Genomic DNA, 20,689 nt, shown 5'->3' with positions numbered 1-20,689 from the left:
AGTGCATTAGCTTCAGTATACTTTGGATTTATATCTTTGAACAGAAGGGAGAGAGGACTGCATGTAATTTCAGCCATCTAAAAGTTAGGTTTCCAGACCAAGTTGCCTATCTACATTCTTTCTATTGCAGAAACACAGAAATGCAGTCACCTGGTAACCATCTGACAATTTTAAGGAACATAGAATCATAGAATGCTTTGGGTTGGAAGGGACCTTTAGAAATCATCTAGCCCAACCCCCCTGCAGTGAGCAGGGACAGCTTTAACTCCATCAGGTTGCTCAGAGCCCCGTCCAACCTCACCTTGAATGTTGCCAGGGATGGGGCCTCCACTGCCTCTCTGGGCAACCTGTTCCAGTGCTTCACCACCCTCATTGTAAAAAATGTATTCCTTATGTCTAGTCTAAATCTATTCCTCTTCAGTTTAAATCCATTATTCCTTGTCCTGTCACAACAGGCCTTATTAAAAAAATTCTCCCCATCTTTCCTGTAGGCCCCCTTTCAGTACTGAAAGGCTGCAGTAAGATCTCCTCGCAGCCTTCTCTTCTCCAGGCTGAACAACCCCAACTCTCTCAGCCTGGCCTCATAGGAGAGGTGCTCCAGCCCTTGGATCATTTTGGTGGCCCTCCTCTGGACCCGCTCCAACAGCTCCATGTCCTTCTTGTGCTGAGGGCCCCAGAGCTGGACGCAGTACTCCAGGTGAGGTCTCACCAGAGCAGAGTAGAGGGGCAGAATCCCCTCCCTCGACCTGCTGGCCACGCTGCTTTTGATGCAGCCCAGGATTCGGTTGGCTTTCTGGGCTGCAAGCGCACACTGCCGGCTCATGTCCAGCTTTTCATCCACCAGTACCCCCAAGTCCTTCTCTGCAGGGCTGCTCTCAATCCCTTCATCCCCCAGCCTGTATTGATATTGGGTGTTGCCCCGTCCCAGGTGCAGGACCTTGCACTTGGCCTTGTTGAACTTCATGAGGTTCCCACAGGCCCACCTCTCCAGCTTGTCCAGCTCCCTTTGGGTGACATCTCGTCCTTCTGGCGTGTCAGCTGCACCGCTCAGCTTGGTGTCATCTGCAAACTTGCTGAGGGTGCACTCGATCCCACTGTCTGTGTCACTGATGAAGATGTTAAATAGCACTGGTCCCTGTATGGACCCCTGAGGGACTCCACTTGTCACCGGTCTCCATGTGGACATCGAGCCGTTGACCACTACCCTCTGGATGTGACCATCCAGCCAATTCCTTATCCACCAAACAGTCCACCCACCAAATCCGTATTTCCCCAATTTAGAGAGAAAGATGTTGTGGGGGACTGTGTTGAAGGCTTTACAGAAGTCCAAGTAGATGACTTCCATTGCTTTTCCCTTGTCCACTGATGCAGTCACTCCTTCATAGAAAGCCACTAGTTCGGTCAGGCAGGAGTTGTCCTTGGTGAATCCGTGCTGGCTGTCTCGAATCACCTCCCTGTCTTCCATGTGCTTTAGCATGAAGGAAAAAGGTAGCTGAAATGTATTTAGTTGTACACATAGAAGAGTAAGGTAATATTTGGCGATTGACAAATTAAACTTCAGATCTTGCTAGGTAAAAAGAAACATGGAAAAATCCATCTCTGTGGAGCAAGGCACTTTCTACAGATGAAAACTACAGAAACACAATGCAAACACTGTGAAGCAGTTTAGCCCTCTTTGGTGAGCAGGTGCAGGTGAGACTGTAAAGATGCAAATAGTCTCCTCCACAAAGAACAAGGGAGAAGAAAGCACCGCAGATAAGAAAGATTTTCAGACTACCCTGTTTGAAAGGCTAACAAAACTTTTGTGGATATTCAAAGAACAACCCATACTTTTAGTTACTTCTGCTTTTACTTCTGGGATTTAAAAGAACTGCAAGGGTGCTGCAAAATACAGGACAGATAAAGAAGGACTGTATTAAACTACAAAGTGTGGTGCTTATCAATTATACTGACTGAAAGGAGGAAACAGAATGAAAGGAAGTCTGCATTGATTGAATACCAGAAAGACACATTGCCGGCTCCAGCTAATGTAGTTATTTAGGAAACTTTGGATTCTACTCCCAAAAGTAACTTCTCATAATTAATTTATTGTATTGTATTGCCTCTGCAACCCATTAAGAAAGAATGTTTTGACGTGGAAACCTACATTGTTGGCTCTTAAATGATTACTGCAATGCTATTCCTAACCACAGAGGAATTTGTTTGGAAATTTTATGAGATAGGAACAAGGATAAATACAAAACAATGTTATACAAACAATTTTAATACAAAAATAGAAAGGTAGAAAAATGCCATTGAAAAGATTTTCTGTCTTTTTGCCCAAACAAGACATAGCTTTTGGGGGCAATCATGGAAATTTTTTATATTTGCATGTGACTGAATGTTCTAGGCTAGACATGTAAAGGAGTTTGTTCATATATTATATACTAATATGTATAATTAGTGTATTGCAAGTCATATGCTAAACCAAACAGTGAAGCTGGAGGCAAGCATATTCATTGAAACACCAGCACAAGGTACATTCTAAGATTCAAAAATAATTGTTTATAAAAATTATCTTTTTATTCCCTGTGCTCTGGTATATTCTACAAATTCTGCTAAGTCAGAATTTCTCTAGTCAGTGGACTCAACAGAAGTTTTTCTTTAAACACCTCAGAGCCCAAAAGTTAAGATTTCAAGAACTGTATCTGGATCCTCACAACATTTGAAATGTATACGTAGATAAATATGTGGATTAAGAGTTCTGAAAGTGCTCCAAACTCACAAACTTCATAAACTCAGGAATCACTTGAAGCACAGACTTATAGAAGATTATGAAGATGATTTTAGAATAGAACTGCTTAAAGTAAAACACATAATTCACTCCATTTAATGTATCACTATGAACAGAAGTAGCTTCTGAAGTAGTACCAGTAGGTAACTAAGACAGAATGTATATATAGATGCTGATGAATTTGTTCTTAATTTTCTTAAGCAGAGAAACTAAGTAATTCAAAGTTGTCAAATAAAAGGAGGAATTGTTTAACTTCTTCAAGCATTCATTTTTGACATCAGTAATGGATGACCACACAGCAATACATTTCATGATTAAACATTCTTGTCTAAACATAGGAGCTAGAATAATTTTTCTGACTAACAGTACAATGCCTTTTTTATGTAGTTCAATTACTTATGTCACCCATCTGATAGCATGCTTTGTTTCACACAGATTTGTATTCCTCTACGGAAGATAGGCTATATCTTATAGCTGTAATGATGATAGGCTCTTTCCTCTCAAGCCTGTGCTGAGCTGAGCAATCATGGCCCAAGCAGGTTTGTCTGTGCCGTGCCTTCTGGAAGGCTACTGGGATCTCCAGTGCTCCAGGAGCCATGCCTACCCATGAGGAGCAGACCAGAAGATGGACACTTCACTGGGTCCTGTCATGGATGCTCTTGACACTATGGATCACACCTGCTTTGGTCCGATCCCAAGGGCTGGCATAAAACAACCCACACTGGGCTGCACCACAGGCTCAGAGGGGTGGCAAGGAAGCTGGAGACAGTCCCTACTCATCACAGAGATGTGAGGATGTTGTGCATGTCTGTAACTGGTGACCTAGGGGCAGACACCCTCCATAATGACAGAGCAGCTGATGGAAGATGCTGCCTGGAATCACCAGCCCAACAGTGTCTTGATAATCTGGACACCATGTGAATGACAACAGGGCCATGCAGGAGATGTAACACGGACCTGTGGAGCAGGTATTCCTGACAAGCTACCCTCCCAGAAACATTCACAGTATGTAGGGAATGGCCTAAATGAGCACTGTAGACATAAGAGGCTCAGACTGCTCTCCAGTGTCTCCTGCAAGACAGAGATGACAACCACACTCTCTCGTCACCAGGTTCAAGTACAGCTTCATAATCTTGTCTAACATAAAAAGCCCAGCAGAACTTGTGGGTTTCTTCCTATTGCTGATCACGCTAAAATACTAGACTTCCTAAGTTTCAAACTGACTAAGATACTAGCAGACTACCTGATGTGTGTTTTCCTTAATTTCTAGATAGATTACATTTAATATATCCAGTGCCAATAACAATATTTTACTAATTTTGTGCATCAGTAAATATAGCCACATTCAAAGGATTAGTGTGCAACAGTGTATCTCAAGCTTATTGGAAGTAACACTCTGAAAGAAGAGCTTTATTGCAGAAATACTGATGCATTTTTATATTAGTAATTTTTTTTTTTTTTTTTTCATGAGGGTGACTGGACACTAAGGAATATTCAGTGCTTATGCCATAATTTTAGCAATGACAAATTTACAGTACAAGTAACATCTGCCAACTTCTATGGGACAGAGACTGACTCCATAATACAAGGGCAGAACTTCAAACTAGCCATCAAAATCAAGCTTTGCCAAGAAATGCAGCCCTGATCTAAAACCATCTGAAATGGACAGGAGATATCTGACTACTCATAGGTTATACCAGACTAAAATTTTCAAAAATTCTTGAGTGGGGAGCTTAAATGTCATTCACTTCCATTACCACACCAAGACGGATTTTGTAAAGGTACTTAATAACCTGAAAATGTCAGTAGATACCTAGTGGCACTTTGAAAAGTTTTGCCTCTAGCTGCCCAAATGTCTCTAAGAGTTGGTCCTTAGCTGCACACTTTAGCTTTTAAGTGAGGACTTTGATGTAGTTCTACATGCAATTTTTCAGTGACAGTGATGTTTTAAATAGGTTTAATTCCTCCTCTTGCTTTCCAAGAACTCATTTCCAAAGTCAAAATATAACCAGGGAAAATAAGAATTGTTCTTTTTACAAGCTATAAAGTTTATAAGTCAGATGGTTTGTATTTAAAGTTGAGCCTGACTTGGTTGAGAGCATAGCTCCAAAACCAGTTGTGCTGGGGTCTCTGAGGGAGCAGCATCCTGAAGCAGCCATGGCAGGTGGGAAGGGTCATGAATATCTTAAAACTGTTGCAGAATATGAACCTTTGTCTTCAGGCCTTATTTGCTTTGGTGCTTTCAAAAATGTGTCTCAAAGATCTGCTGGTTGTTGCACAAAAGCTCTCTCTTCATCTTGGGACATGAGAGTATTTCTATGTGTATGTGGAAGAGAAAGATTCAGGAGGAAGTAAGGACACTTTCAGAGGTATTTCATCCAGAGCAGAAGCAGTATTTTTTTTTCTGAACCACATACTGTGATTTCATTTTCAGTGCAGTGCTTAGTTGCAGCATGGCTGTCTACATTTTCTAATATCCTTAGAAGTATGGAAAATCAGTGTACATGGAGGGATTCATGACAAACACATAACATAAGGCATTTTTTTTCAGTAATCATTGTCTCATTCTGTAGACCATTCAGTATATTTAGTACAATTTTCATTTAAGCTTGGAAAGATGTAGACTTTTATAACATTAGGACTGAATTAGACTTGAGAAAAAGCATTGCAAAGCCTAGCATGTATGCAATACTTTATCATTAAGGCAAGATAATCAATACTTGTTTAACCTATTATCACTGCTGCTAAGTAGGTAATTCAACAAAAGTTGTTTTCTTGCTATTTAAGAGGAGAAATTTTGATTAAAGCAATAGATTAAATGATTAAAGCAATGACTAAGGCAATATAAGAAAGAAACCAATTTTAGTTTATGAAACACTTATTCCTTCTTGCAATCTCTTCTGTTTACATCCTCAGGAAATTAGGGTGATGTCTGCATTGGTTTTGTATTTAGACTTCCCAGACTCGCTAGTCATTGCCCTGATAATTCTCTCACATTGGTCAGTTTGTGCAAGGACATAACTGGGTGCAGAGCTAAAATATCTGCCTTAAGAGAATGAAAAATAACCTGCAGCCTGAGGGACTCCCAAAGACATGTTTTCAGATGAACCACACTCTGAAAAGAAAATTAAAATAAAAATTTGAGGGTATGTGATGAATCTGGTTTGTCCTTAGGTGTACAATGAAGAGGACAGGGTAACATTTTTTTCAGCTGCAGCTGGTACCACATTTCTGAAAGCATGTGTAGTAATAGCTACATGTCAGATTCCAATCACTCTTACTTCTTTTGATGTGCAAGGAAACTGGTGTGTGCTTGGAATAAGGAAATCAGTTGGTCCTTTATACAGGAATTTAAGAGTCTAATGTGACCCATGCACAAGGTCATTGTGCTGGCTTGTTTTTAAATAGACTTAGTTTAAATCAATGCAATCCCCTGCTCAGACACTTTAAACAAGTTACACTGCCTAATTCTAAGCACATAATTTTGGCCCCTAAACTAGATAGTCAAAATAATGCAATGTGAATCTCCCCTAAATCCTTTTGATTTAGGTTCTATTGACTTAAAAAAAACTTCACACAAGGGTAAACTATATGATTTCTTTTAAAAGTGATTTTAATTATACAAAAGCAAATTTTTTAAAAGTTTTTGTAAATATTGGCCTCTCTATAGTAGAAAGTTGCACCCATACTAGTGACCTAGGTACGACTGTGGCACAGTCCTGTCCTGTTGTCACCAGTAGTGTTTAGCACTGCTGACCGTGGCTCTACCCAGGCTGCTGCAACCCTACTGGCAATGCACGGGCATGCTTTGGTGGTAGCTCAGACTAGTGGACGGTATGAAGGAAGCTAACCCAGTTGGGGGCAAAAAACCAAATTTGGCTGTACCGATACAAGCTGTGCCACACAACCTGTCCACAGTGTCAGAAAGCTATGGCCTCTTTTTTTACAAGTGCAGAACCAAGGGTTATCCCTGTCTCCTCCCACCTTTCCTCCTCCTCCTTTCAAAATCAATCACTACTTCAGAACAATTCCTGAGGTTTTGGGGGGTTTTTGTCTGAATATAGTGGTGTTGTACCATTTAACTGCTGGAACTTTATATTTACTTTTGTATATCTAATAATGTAGTTACAGTAATAGAGCCTTTATGTATTAGTATAGTAGCTCAGACAAGGCAATAAACTATGCCAAGATAGTTATTTTAATATAAGTGAAATTGTAGCTGTGATGAAAGCAAAGACGACTGTATTTCTTTGTGTATATCATTACAGTATAAGCAATGCAAGATGCACTGTGTATATTACACTGGAAAATGATGAGGAGGCAGAGCAGTAAGGATTGGAAGAGATATAGAATGATATGAACACAAATCTTGGCAAATAGATGATGCTACCTCCTCCCCACACCTTGGACAGTAAATCTTGATGTACCTGAATACTTATTTGTAAATGAAACTCCCACATTCTTTTATTCTATTTACTTTTCAGCACCAGACATAGTGGTTTTGTCATCAGACTGGAAATACTCATTCTTCACACTCCATCAGAAGCTCACAAAATTAATTGTCAATAAATGTTGTGCTTCCTTAGTAGCTTTACAGCACAACCGGTATTACTATCCTGCCAATAAAACTCATATGCAACTTCACTGAATTCAGATAAACCTGAAGGCTTATCTTTGGCATATTTTTAGCCGAAATGTATCTTGCTGCATGATTTTTGTGAAGGTTAGACATGGAAAATTTAGGAAAAGATTTTTAAAAAGAAAATTACTTTGTACCTATGTGCAAATTTTGTTGGAAAACTAAACTGTAATCAGAAAATACTTAACTATCCATATTTTATAGAACTCGAAAGAAGCTTTCCATTATAATATTACATATATTTTCCCACTCATATATCAGGATTCTAGGAATTATTCACATAAGGAACAACTACATCTTCTGAGAAAAACCCTATGATCTCAGGCTCTTGACAGGATATAAAATCCATTAGGAGGCAGTAAGCATGGAAAGCAGCTGATAGTACAAACAGCGTGACAGTGGGTGCTTAATTTTCTGGCCCTCATTGTGGGGGTTAGTTGTTTTCAAAGACAATTATCTTGTCCCATGGCAGAGATCTGTGGATCACTTGGCTGACACAATGTACAGTTTAGAGTAACCTCCTAGAAACTTCACTGTCACTGCTGTGTAGTCCCACTCTGTAACTTGTGGCTATTAGTAGGATTTCTAAGTTTAGACAATAGGGGACATTTAGAATCTTAGAATCATGGAATCATAGAATGCTTTGGGTTGGAAGGGACCTTTAGAGGCCATCCAGCCCAGCCCCCTGCAGTGAGCAGGGACAGCTTTAACTCCATCAGGTTGCTCAGAGCCCCGTCCAACCTCACCTTGAATGTTGCCAGGGATGGGGCCTCCACTGCCTCTCTGGGCAACCTGTTCCAGTGCCTCACCACCCTCATTGTAAAAAATTTATTCCTTATATCCAGTCCAAATCTCTTCTACTTTAGTTTAAATCCATTATTCCTTGTCCTGTCACAACAGGCCTTGTTAAAAAGATTCTCCCCATCTTCCCTGTAGGCCCCCTTTCAGTACTGAAAGGCTGCAATAAGGTCTCCTCGCAGCCTTCTCTTCTCCAGGCTGAACAACCCCAACTCTCTCAGCCTGGCCTCATAGGAGAGGTGCTCCAGCCCTTGGATCATTTTGGTGGCCCTCCTTTGGACCCGCTCCAGCAGGTCCATGTCCTTCTTGTGCTGAGGGCCCCAGAGCTGGACGCAGTACTCCAGGTGAGGTCTCACCAGAGCAGAGCAGAGGGGCAGAATCCCCTCCCTCGACCTGCTGGCCACGCTGCTTTTGATGCAGCCCAGGATTTGGTTGGCTTTCTGGGCTGCAAGCGCACATTGCCGGCTCATGTCCAGCTTTTCACCCACCAGTACCCCCAAGTCCTTCTGCGCAGGGCTGCTCTCAATCTCTTCATCCCCCAACCTGTACTGATATTGGGTGTTGCCCCATCCCAGGTGCAGGACCTTGCACTTGGCCTTGTTGAACCTCATGAGGTTCCCACAGGCCCACCTCTCCAGCTTGTCCAGGTCCTTTTGGACGACATCTCATCCTTCTGGCATGTAAGATATTTAGACAGTGCAGTAATTAATTTGAGTTTTCATTTAAATATTTGCTATGTGTAGATATTAAAACCCCATGATCTACAACTTAATTTACTTATGTATCATATACATATGCATGCATACATGCCTTATGCATATATAAGGGGTGCATGCATATAAGCTTGGCATACCTTCAAATTTAGGAAGGAGTGATGATGTAAATCATAGGCAAGATGCAAGCTCAGGAGCACAGAGATGTACATTTGTAATTCCTTGTCCTAATGATGGTAAATTTAGCCTCCATACATGTTGAGTTAAAAGATTATTTTAAAACTTTTATTAATACAAAATTTCTTTTCATGTCAATAGTATATGCATTAGTATATACTTCAGAAATAAATGTGCAATGTGTCTTCCAGTGTGCATGACATATGTGTCTTCATCAATAAATTAAGGCCTTGTTGGTACCTGTAAATACTTAAAATCATCTGCTTAATCATCTACTTACTGCTTTGCTTTACACAATGTCTAAAAATAAAAATAACAAATATAAGACTTAAAAGATATGTAATTTGGAAACACCTTATAATAGGAAATCAACTGGCTTATATTTTGGTATATAATATAACAAAAGGCAACATAATTCTCTGTGACCAAAAAGAGTATTCCAGGCATGGAAAAAGACATTAAATATTTAAACACATTTAATTTTACCTGAACATCTTCTAAACCATAAATAAAATAATCTAAATCAAAACAGACACTTCTGAAATAAACATAATATATGTGACTGAAGGTAGACAAGGGGATGGATTTTACACAGTAGTCTGTAATTTTTTTAAATTAATCTAATAGGCATTTTTCATTTAAGTACAGTAAGATCAGAAAATTGGACCATTTTGAAAGAGGATTGTAATATCTGTCTCTGGGGGCCAATTATCTTCAACATACCAATAGGATTCCCCTCAATCTTTTGCAGGGGAAAAGGCTGAGGTACTAAAAAGGTAATTTTATCCATCAGGGTCTTAGGTTTTCTGCTTCTCAGTGGTGCTATGAAACTTCACTCTTCCTTAATTTCTCAGCACCTCTACTGTGAAGCTACCTAGGGTCTACATGGAGATTCTAAAAATAGTAAAGAACCCTACTATGCCTCTGCCAATTTTGGCACTAGCCAAAAAAATAATTTCCTGACTTATTAAGTATTTAATGATTTCTTTTCCATGCAGGATTCCTTTTTCAGAATAATATTTCCTTTATTTTACTGAACATGTTTCGTATGAAAAAAATGATTAAACTCATATCACATATCAAATTGTATAGCCCTTACATACATGCATATTCCATGTATAATATACACATTGTATGCACCTATCTCAATTAAAATTAATAACTATGTTGGTTTAGAAGTTAAATAAAAAAGTATTAGAGATTAAGCCAGCAATGCAGCTCCATATTACTCTGTCAACTATGTCATTACTTACTGAACTATTGTTGGGTTAATTGTCATGGTTTAACCCCAGCCAGCAACTAAGCACCACACAGCTGCTCCCTCACTCCCCTGACCAGTGGGATGGGGGAGAGAATCGGAAGGGTAAAAGTCAGAAAACTCGTGGGTTGAGATAAGGACAGTTTAATAGATAAAGCAAGAGCTGCACATGCAAACAAAACAAAACAAGGAATTCATTCACTACTTCCCATTGGCAGGCAGGTGTTCAGCCATCTCCAGGAAAGCAGGGCTCCATCACGCAGAACGGTTACATGGGAAGACAGACACCATCACTCCAAATGTGTGTGGTCCCCCCAAACCTTCCTTCTTCTTCCCCCAGCTTTATATGCTGAGCATGGCGTCATATGGTATGGAATATCCCTTTGGTCAGTTGGTGTCAGCTGTCCCACCTGTGTCCCCTCCCAAATTCTTGTGCACCCCCAGCCTACTCGCTGGTGGGGTGGGGTGAGAAGCAGAAAAGGCCTTGACCCTGTGTAAGCACTGCTCAGCGGTAATGAAAGCATCCCTGTATTATCAACACTGTTTCCAGCACAAATCCAAAACTTAGCCCCATACTAGCTACTATGGAAATAATTAACTCTATCCCAGCCCAAACCAGCACATTAATACAAAGAAAGAAAGGCTGGAACTGGTTAATTATAATAAGGTTTTATCTGCTCATCACTTCTAGATAGCTGCATTACCCTTCCAGATAATATTCCCCTGACATATTAATAAGGTCCTAACTATTTCACCACTGTTAATTAAAGCTAAATCATTACCTGAAATTTTCAGTGACTATTGAACTTACATGTAAATTGCTTCAGATCTTTAAAGAGAGATCTTTTATAAATTTCATCAGTATTCATTTCAGCTATGTTGGAATAGTCCCTTCAGCTGTTCCTGCAGGCATGGTAAGGCAATTTTGTCATGCATAGGACCCAGACTGCATTGAAATTAAACACAGGCTATCTCAGAAGCTGCTAGTTATGGTTTTTATTTCTGTCACAGTTTCTGGGATTGCTTAATCATCTAGCATTAAAATAAATGGCCATCACTCCTGTCATTTTTATTGTAACGTCATCAGTTTTTCAAGAGGAAAATTTCATTTTTTTATGTTCTTGTCATGAATTATGGAAAAAGTTTTATTTTGTGTGTAGACAAATATAGACCAATAAGAATTCATGGTATCCATGAACTGCAATCTAAGGCTCACAAAAAGTGATGGCTGGCCTTGAAAGATGAATATGAGGTAAATCCATCCATGCATAGGCACACACATCTCCATCCACAGCACTGACAAGGTTCCTCCTGTATTGAGTACTGTGGGGTCAGGACTTATGTTAGATATATTCTTTTACAGTTACTAATGCCAAAATTTCTACAGTTTTAGAACTTACTTTTGATCTGTAAGAAGGTAAATTTTCTGTCATTTAACATTAGCTAAGCCATCCTGTCACCAGAAGACTATTTGCATTACTGACTCTTCCAGTTTAACCCCATGTGCCCATAGGCAATTAAATACCTGAATTATGATGAACTAAATGCATTCTCCATTGGACCTTCTTCATTACTGTGATGAAGCTTTCATGTGGTATGGCAATGTGACATACAGAAAAATGCAAACATTTCAAGAATAAGTTTCTGTGCCATAGCCTCAAAGCCACCACCAATGGATCTCTCAACGTGATTTGAAATTTCATTGCATATAATACAAATAATATGTATATTACTATTAAAACAGAATTTCAAAACATGCTGTAGGATGTTCATGCTTCATCAAGCCCAAACTGATTCCAATTATTTTTCCAGTAGTTTGAGAAACAGAAAAAATGCTGCAGTGAAGCAGAAAAACACCTCCATAGGGCAATACGTCTTTCAAATCTTAGAATGGGATGAATTGTCCTTCAGAAGTACCTATTGCTCTGCATTTACTATATAGGAGACTAGAAAACTTAGTTATACCATATTTTTTTTTTTTATTTATAACTATTCTTTCTGGTCGTTATCCCGGGGGAGAATGAATCCCATTTTAGCATGTTATAAAGGAATTTAGGAGTCCATTAAAGTTGAATGGGAACAAATTTCATCCAAAGTTCAACTCTTATTCAGAAAGTTTTGAGATTAAGATCTAGTCAGTATTTATTTTGCATTTCATTCATTCTTCTGTAGTATTTGTGTCAGGGCACAGGACAGATACAAAATATTGTCAGCATTTGTTTAAGTGATTGGATAGCTCTAGCTTGCTGTCTCTACGATCTGCGTTTTAAAATTTCTAAAAAAAGGTAATACCAGTAGTTTCATCCTTTTAAGTATAATTTTCTTTTAATCACCAGACAAAAATTAAGAGATCTTAGAGTTCACACTAGGAAGTTCAGGGATGGGGGATTTTTTCTTCCAGGACTAGCAGGATTTCACTTTTTAGGCAGATTTGCTGACAGGCTGCTAAATGAGCAGGTGTATCAAACAGCAACAGCTCAGGACAGGCTAAGGAACTTGTATAGCAGACACACTTCTTCAGGTCTAGATTGTGTCTGACCAAAAGTCTTTGTTCAGCCATCATCACCATGTCCACCAAAATGACATTGACATGACTTAGGAAAACTGTTCATGAGCAATTTGTTAAAGACAGTCATAGTTTACAATCCTAGACTAAACACTTAATGAAAAAACAGTGGCTCTTATGAGAGGTGGAACCGGTATTTTAAAATAAGATACCCAAAATTCTTCATGAAACTGAAATACACTTTGTGCCACATACTGTACCTGAGCAAAGTATATTTGCAAAATGGGTCTCAATATTTCTCCCTCCAGACTGAAAACTTATAGATTAATATCATAGAATCATAGAGTCATAGAATCATAGAATCGTTTAGGTTGGAAAAGACCTTTAAGATCATCCAGTCCAACCATTAACCTAACACTACCAAGTCCACCACTAAACCAATTAAGGGTAGAGTAATAATTTCATGTTTCCTGTCTTGGTGGCTGGATTATTTTTTAATGAAAGTAAAAACTAGGAATCATTAAGGTTGGAAAGGATCTTTAAGATCATCAGTCCCACCATCAACCCAACATCACCATGCCCACTAAACCATGTCCCAAAGTGCCACGTCTACATGTTTTTTGAACGCTTCCAGGGATGGTGACTCCACCACCTCTCTGGGCAGCCTCTTCCAATGCTTGACTACTCTTTCCATGAAGAAATTTTTCCTAATTTCCAACCTAAACCTCCCCTGGCGCAGCTTGAGCCCATTTCCTCTCGTCCTATCGCTAACTACCTGGCAGAAGAGCCCAACACCCACCTCACTACAACCTCCTTTCAGGTAGTTGTAGAGAGCGATAAGGTCTCCCCTCAGCCTCCTCTTCTCTGAGCTAAACAACCCCAGTTCCCTCAGCCGCTCCTCATAAGGCCTGTGCTCCAGACCCTTCACCAGCTTTGTTGCCCTTCTCTGGACACGCTCCAGCACCTCAATGCCTTTCTTGTAGTGAGGGGCCCAAAATAGTCATAACTATTCTGCTCTCAGTCTTTACCTCAATGTGTTTACTTAACCTTGTTTACTTAAATATTAAAACATACTTCATATTACTGGCAGCTGCAAGGAAGGCTAATTGTTTGATTAAACATTCATTTGAATTAAAATTTTGTCAATTCACACCTCAGTTTGGAAAGCAGAAACTATAAACATGTTTTAAATAAATATCATTTATAACACGGCAAACTTTTTCTTTGCTTTCAAGTATAGATTGGGGGTGGAGGAGCTGGGCTACAATGAGTGTTTCTCATTGATATCATGACCAATTACTAATCAAAATCAGAAGTTGCTTGTTTACATGAGTTCTATTTTTACAATTTGCAAAAGGTACAAGCAAAGCTTTGGATAATTGCTCAGGATGGTTCATAGGGATTAAACACATCAGGTTCTCACATTAAAAGATCAGAGAAGTGAACATATTACAGGACTAATTTTTTGAGTCACTTCATGATATTTAAAAAAATTTAACTAATGTGAGGCAGTATTATTCACACTTCAAAGGCATTGTTACTTTAGTTACCCAGTCAGGAGTAATCCAGTTAAAAAGAGAAATAGAGTAAAGAAAAGCTTTGTTAACATCAACCTAATAGTGATGTGAAATATTTATTTGTTTCAAGAGCCCATGTTTTCTCTTTCTCTTTCAGAAAGGGATAATGCAAGTTGAAAGATTTGTAAATAGAGGACAGATGATTAAATTCTCCAGAGCCTGCTCTTGTTTTTAATATAAAAAAAGAATTTTCAGCTTAAAGTAATAACATCGTATCTTAAAACATTCTCAGCAGAAAACCTGGAATTGAACCAATTTGCTTTAGAATGTAACTTAAAAGGGAAGCTGGCTGAACTGAAGACAGGTAAGCAGAACGCAGCTGCAGTACGACGAGGCGGAAAATGAGAGGCCCGCTTATTCCTGTGTGGTGCTCTTTGTTTGACGGGTTGCTTACACTTGGCAAAGCATTTGTGTAAAGCAGACACTGGAAAACATTCAAAAGTACACAGCTTTGACATGAAACTTATGTTGAATTTAGCATTCTCTATAAGATAACAAAAGATTGACCTTGACAAAAGCATAATGAGATATTTTTAAGCTCTCATCGGCACTTCAGTGCAATGAATTGATCTTCACTATGTTTTTCCAAGGATGTTTACATGCATAAAAGTGGTCCTAGCTGTTACAGCAAACCTATTCCTCGCTGACAGAACATGAATGTTTGTCAAAATACAAGGAAGATGCCAAATTCTATAGGTTAAAAGTCTTGTGGATAAATGACAAGCATTAGTCTTCATGTTGTTTATATAAATTCTCCCTTATTTTTATCATACTGTAGAAATGTCTCATGATCCAGATTTTGCAGTTAAAATGCCTTTTGCAGCTGTAGCTCTTTTAAATATCCTGTGTTGTGAAATTCTGTCAAAAATGGGTCAAGCATGAACTGAAGTTTGGTTCAATGGAAGACAAAGGATGTTATCATACAGAAGATGAGAGAATCCTTTCACATTGTGGCTGTTTCAATGTAGTAATGGTGTTCATGCTCTTCCACAGATTTTTTTTTCTGTTAAAAGGGTTCTGTATAGTTAAATATAAAAATGGTCAATAATAACAGTTCATTAATCACTAAAACCATTGATTTAGGCTCTAGAATGGGTTATAGTTTTGCATGAACAGTACATCCACTTTATAACTCACAGAAAGTGAGAATGTATGCATGTACATACATATATATGTATTTATATGTATACATCTATGAATACAGATGCATGAGCATAATCTGGATACTTCTATTCATGTTCATTTCTGTGTGGTATAATCCTCATTCCACTGTAATTTCTGCTTTTTTCTACAAATATAAACTCTTCTAATCAGTGGTTTGAATGCTTAAGCTTTGTGGGGACTTTTCTTGAAGATTACTCATTTCTTGGAGTACCTGTGGTCTTGACAGCTATATGAAAAGTACTGTTAGATGTATGGTATAATTTAAAAGCTGGAAATTTATAAATAGTCCAAGAAAGATTTATGAAGGGAGTCTGGTGACAGGGCACACAGGTACTTGTTGAAAGAAAACAATCATGGGGTTCCTTAATTTGTCAATCTAATAGCATCAGCATGTGTACTAAGGACATCTGTAAGTGCTCCTTACATTAACAAGCATATAACTTGTGCTTATACCTGCCTATGTGTATGAGGCTTTAAATATTGAATTATACATACAATCATTATTAATTTATTTCTCACCCTAATAAATTATTTTCTTCAATTACGGGGATATGATCTGTATCCAATATGACGACAATTCATATTTAGGACATCAGACCAAGAACCCACAACTTATAACGGTATATGCGTCCTGGTACTGTAAACCAGGATATATTGATATATACTGTTCCACAGATGGTTTTTTATACTTAATGCTGCAAATACCGTTATACAAATCTTTACTGATATAGTACTTAAAACATACTATGGACTTTCTGAGAGAGTGAAATTGCTAGTGAAGAAAATAATAAGGGAGGCACAAAGGTGGCCATTGGAAGATGTCCTTCCTCTTTAACTGCAAAGATAAATTTGTATAAAGGAGTAAGGTTCAGAACTGAGGTCTAGTCTGAGGATTTTTACCAATAATCAGATAAGTGGCATTTTGTTTATGTTTCTTTTCCAAAACTCAGTAGCTTAAGTTTTGTGGATTTCCAAATCAGGACACTATAGTTTTTGACGCCCCTGCTAATTGTACATGACAAATTTCCCATGTCCCAGGAGATGTGCCTCTCCCCAGACTCAACACAAGAAAGAGCAAGTATAGAAACACAGCTGTGGGCACAAAAATATCCTGATATTAATGGAGTGGGAGGGAGGAGTTTGCTGAGCCTGCTTTCCTCCCTTTCCTTCCCTCCCCAGTTCCCGCTGGGCACATAGCAGGAGGTTGCCTTTTTGGTAGGTGGGAGGGGGACACTTCTCTTGGTGGGAGTCTTCTGTGCCCTTTCCATCTCCCCCTCCCCGCCACATTATTGCCCCATTTACATCTCCAGAGCCCTTCCGCAGCTTTTCTCTGGCTCCGTTAATCTGGTAAATCAGGCCTGGGACTCAGAACAAAACTGCACTACTGCAAATATGAGTAGCATATGAGTCTCTTGTGGGAGAGACTAGCAAATGGGCTCATCTAATTCTTTTTACTCCTTGTCTATAATTACTGTGCTCTAGAGGCTGCGGCAACATACACTAGTAGTAAGTTTGGATTTTATAACCTCTAAGCTTCAGGAATTTTAATCCGTATTTTTCCACTTCTGATGAAGTACCATAACCACCAGATGAAGAGGCAGGGTGAGGGTGTTTCAGCCTCCCCGTGGAAAGTCTCATGTTACAGGAAAGAAATCTTAGTTAAGCCAGAAGAAGAGCATGACTCCATCAACCCAACTGGGAGAGTGATGTGGGTTTGGCTCCGAGGGTTACCTGCCCATTTTACATTAATGAACCACCGGACACATGTCCCTACAGAGGACTGGGAAGGGTGACAATGGTGAAGTGTAGATAAGCCTGACCTTGCTGGCATAAAGCTGATTGCATAAAGCAGATTAGAAAACTTATAGTAAAGATAAACTTGGAAGGGAAACTAGGAGTCAGACTTACCAATATTTATGTTGTTATTCTACATACCATTTTTTAGTTAAAGGCACCATTTTTCTCTTTGAGAACAGAAGTGGATCTTAACAGTGATGCTGAGTCATATTCTGGTACACAGAAATGAAAAAAAAATTGATTTTGTCAGTGTCCACTGTATTGAGCTGAGAGGATTTTGCCCTTTATGTTTTTAATTCAAGATTTAAGCATCAATCAGTTAAAGGTCAAAACTTACAGGTACACTTTAAATGAAGAAATGTATTTATCCAACAGTTTCAAATGTTTGTATCTCAAGAGAGCTATCTATACCATAGATGCTCAGGAAATTTTCTTTTATTTTGTTAACAGTGCAAGGGCAGGGAACCAGAACAATCCAATGTAACCAGCACCATTTTAGATCAAACACTAAGATACAATTCCTTTTAATCTTATAAGACAATATTTACATAAACACAGTATCAGTGTGATCTGAAGGAAAGGAGCATCTGCACAGCTGATCTGGGTTTGCTGCTGTCTTGTACACAATCTACAGACAGCTTCACCTATTGATGTGTAGTCAACACTGATAATTCCCCAGGTGGTTAAGTTATGTGATTCTGATACAACATTAATTAGTTTTTCCCATAGAAATTTTCCAGTTTCTTTAATTTGATAACACATTCTGAAGACTATCCATGAATGTAACCTGGTCATCTGTGGACCATCCATCAGAGTATGCTTTTTTAAGATGCATATTAATATTCTTTGAAGACATTGTATTTCAGCCATGTTTTTGCCTGGTTCAAGATAACCTTACTATATTCTTCAGCCTGTATACTTTCTTACTTGAAGGTTCTCAGATTTCCTAGGATCCCTGGACATTAAATTTACATAGTCATAGTAAAGGAATGTATGCATATGCTTGTGTGTATATATTATACACACATCTTATACATATGAAAATACATACATACCTACATATTATACACATATATGTATAGTATCTAACTGCTTTTTCTTAACATCCACCTAACTATGACAATATCAGTCATGGATTTTGTAGTTATCGAAGTTGTTTACCTAAAGTTGTTTAGTTCACTTAAGACTACAACAGTTGCACTGGATGTCCTAAACCTGAATTTATATTTGAGGGAACTATGTCCTCTACAGCATGTAAATAGGTGCCTGAGAACTCTAGTCCTGTAGTATGTGAAAATATAAATAACAGCCCCTTTGTCATTTTCTTCTTACATCTTTTCTCTCTGGATTAAATAGTAGAATCTTTTTGATCCTTGCATCCAGAATTTCTCCATTACTGTTATTATTTTTCCTCTGTTTTTAATTTCAATGATTATTATTTCTGAGTTACAATGACCAGAATTGAACACTGAATTACAAAAAATCAGTAAGTACTTTGTTATTATTTTTATACATCCAAGGAATTGCTATTTTGTGGGTGATTTCACAGAATCACAGATTAATAGACTGGTTGAGGTCAGAAAGGACCTCTGGAGGTCATCTTCTCCAACCCCACTGCTCAAGTAAGGCCACCTAGAGCCAGTTGCCCAGGTCCGTGTCCAGGCAGCTTTTGAGTATCACCAAGGATGGAGACTCCACAACCTCTCTGGGCAACCTGTGCCAGTGCTCAGTCACTCTCACAATAAAAAAATGTATCCTGATGTTCAGAGGGAAACACCTGTGTTTCAGTTTGTGCCCATTGCCTCTGGTTCTGTCATTGGGCACCACCCTTCATTACCTGTATTCTGTTACAAGTTACTAATGAATTTATTTCTAGGCAAAATGTAAATCTAAGGACATAATTTATGCAAGGAAGAAAATCATTGTATCAATGCTTGATAAAGCATCCAAGTTCCATAAATCTTCCATGTAATGACAACATATAATATCTTTACTCAATTATTTACATCTGTTGTAGATAGTTATAACGTAGATTAAAAGACTTAAACAAACCAATGGAGCTTAGAAACATTTTCCCTGTCATGATGTTCATCCATGTCAGAGTTAGTAACAACTGTGCATTTAAGAGTAATTTTACTTTTGAGACTTGGGGCTTTCTAATGCTACCTTTCACATAATTACAACATATTTGTCATATTCTTTCACCTATTAATTATTAAGATGTACTTGCAATCTTAATTTAGTTTTAACAAAGATTATTCCCCTGTGGGATATTATATAAATTTTTATTTTGTCTTCAGAAATTTTTGAGTTACAGGCCCACAAAATGTTCCTAGAGGAGATGCAGATTCCAGTAGAGAGACTTTAAGTCTACTGAGAAAAAAATTGCTTTTATTTTAGCTACCATTTCATAAACTGCAATGTAGAAAACTACTGACCTCAGTTTGTCTGCCAATGCTCCTTTGTTTTTTAGGAGCTCAGGGTAGCAATGCTATAGGATGACATCCAAGCACAGATGTCCAAGTAAATATGCTGTTATAAAATCTTTAAAGAGCAGTCAGTGATAGAAGCAAGGACTTCTTGCTTTTATATTACATTCTTCTGCAACCCACATAATTATTGCTTTACAGTTGTACTATAATGACTACCTAAAATGCTAACATGAATTTCTGCTGATGAAGATAAATACTACACATAGAACCCTATCTTAAAAGAAGGCTATTAAGAGTAGAGAATAAACTACTCAAAAGTTATGAAATGCCAGATATATTTACCAATGGGGCAAAGCAATACCTATTATTAGCTTAACCAAAGTAACTGGAATAAATAGGCAAGGTTTTATGCACACAAATCTGTGACTGAAAGAGTAGAAGGCAACGTCAAGGTAAACAAATTAAGAACCTGTGAAGAATGAATGGTTAGCATAATGTCAGGGTGAAAACAAATGAGGATGTGCCACACATCCCCTGAATTCGTAATTTTAAGCACTAAGCAGAGTTATATAAGCTTTTGTTTCCAACCTTACCTTTTGAAGTAAATTAGTAGTAATTGAACATCGTTTTTTAATGAATAGTGTGTCCTGGTAACTGGACTTGTTTGTATGTCTGCTCCATAACTTATTTAGAAGTAAAATGTAAAAAAAATGAAAGAAATTTCATGGTCCATTTAAAGCATAGAGCCAAATATTCCATTTTGTCTATAAGACTGTAAAGTAGGAAAATCTCAGCTCATATGAATGCATGGAAGTAAACATAATCAGCATGGGATGGAAATTTAGTGAATTAGAC

The sequence above is a fragment of the Pelecanus crispus genome, chromosome 1 (genome assembly GCF_030463565.1).
Source record: "Pelecanus crispus isolate bPelCri1 chromosome 1, bPelCri1.pri, whole genome shotgun sequence".
Lineage (NCBI taxonomy): Eukaryota > Metazoa > Chordata > Aves > Pelecaniformes > Pelecanidae > Pelecanus > Pelecanus crispus.
This window is presented reverse-complemented; position numbering follows the sequence as displayed.